This window comes from Macaca thibetana, chromosome X (assembly GCF_024542745.1).
Source record: "Macaca thibetana thibetana isolate TM-01 chromosome X, ASM2454274v1, whole genome shotgun sequence".
NCBI classification, from domain to species: Eukaryota; Metazoa; Chordata; class Mammalia; order Primates; family Cercopithecidae; genus Macaca; species Macaca thibetana.
In genome coordinates, this window is record NC_065598.1 from 146,276,541 (window position 1) to 146,278,281 (window position 1,741).

The window sequence follows — 1,741 nt, forward strand, 5'->3', positions numbered from 1 at the left end:
CAGGGTCACGATTGTTGGTTGGAAATCCAGTCACTCACGAGCCTAAAATATTTTAGGACTATGGCCTGGCCCTCTCACAGAGGACCCATTTCTCCCCCATTTCCTGGAAAAAAAAAATTTCTTTCATGAAACTTCCTGAAACTTCTGTGGGTACAGAAACCCACAAATTGATCAGCTAACAAAAGGGAAGGGGAGAGGAAACCAGAAACATTTTAGGGCCTGTTTCCCTCCCTACCCAGGTGTCTTCTCCCCCACACAGCTTGGCCCACAGCCTGGATGTCCCTGCCAGGGACTGCGACCCCACAAGCATCTGGATATGGTCTTGACCCCTTTCCCCACCCTGGTGGCTTAGTCCTATAAAGGAGCCAAGGCAGGAGGGAAAAACACTTGCTGCCTAATCCCATGCAGCTGCCCACAGACCCTCAGTTAGCAGCACTGAACAGGTTAAAAAAACACATGAAAACACAGAAAATCCTAAAAACCCAGATAGAGCAATGATGTGGGGAGACAGTGTGGTTGGGAGCCTTAGTAGCTCACCTCCTTCTGCTAGGGGGGGGGATACTTGGGGGCCTCCCTTGGGCCTGGGAAGTAGCCACTGGGCCTCACAGGTGTACTTGGGATCATATATCTGTTGACCCAGGCCAAAGACCTGGCTGCTCTGGTTGGCACCCTGTGTGTAGCCCATCTGCAGGGACATGGAGTTGTCTCAATTGTCGGTTCCCAGCTTGTTGTCATAGATGTGCCTCCAGGTCCCAGAAACTGTCATGCCCACCTGGCTGGCATACTTGTTTGTACCCATCTGGAGACTAATGGTCAGTTGATCCATGGGGGGCAGATATGGTTCTTGGGGTCAAAGAGATGCCCCTTCATGCTGTAAGCTGTCATGCTGGACTGGCTGGCACATTTATTTGTGCCTGTTTGGAGCCCAGTGATGTACTGGTCAGCCTTCATGGTGGTATCGTACAAGTTCTGCTCCTGCTTCTCTGAGTGTTTGATGCTAATGTCCACACCATTCTGTAGCCCCTTTGTCTTGGTCTTCCCCGCCAGGCCTAGAAGAGACACCTGCACATGTGTCATGTTCACACTCTCAAATAGGTCATTGGCCTTAAACAGGTCCACAGGGTTCATGCCATAGCTAACTATGGTCTTGAGGAAGTTGGAGAGGTTTTCCAGCTGGTGCCAGTTCTGCACAGAGTGGTTGATTTTGGAGACTGAGCCTGTTGGAGCTTGTTCATGAGTGTGCATGAAATAATCCCGTCCTTCAGATCCTTCTGGAAATTAGGGCCAATAGAGAAGCCCATGAGTCCCTCGATCCAGCTGGGGAGCTCAGCCTCCTTCTGAGGGATGTATTTCGACAGAAGCTCATTCTTGACCTTGGCCAAGAGCTATACAAGGGACCGTTGTTGAATTGTGTGGAGCTCATGGCTGGCAGGAGTGACTGGCAGGATGGGATGGGACAGCCAGGTAGGTGTGGGGCTGGGATGCTCTGGGCTCTGCCACTGTTTAATTTGTACCATTCTCTTAGCTGAAGCCTTGTTTGGGTTACAAAACATTAATGGTCTCACACTCAAAATCAAAACTGCAGAATGTGCCCGAACATATTTTCTTAGAGTAGGCCAGATTTTTGTTCAATTGGTCAAGCTCTTGTGGTAGAAGGAGCCCCATATTGTAGCAATACCCACTGTGAAACATTAGCAGAGATACTGACAAAACATAGTTTCAAGGAAGAGTGTTAACATGT

General features: G+C 49.5%; 1 pseudogene; it reads right to left on the reverse strand.

The window, feature by feature from the left end:
- Positions 1-394: 394 nt before the first annotated feature.
- LOC126945932 (calponin-2-like) lies at positions 395-1,423 on the reverse strand (annotated as a pseudogene).
- Positions 1,424-1,741: the final 318 nt, after the last annotated feature.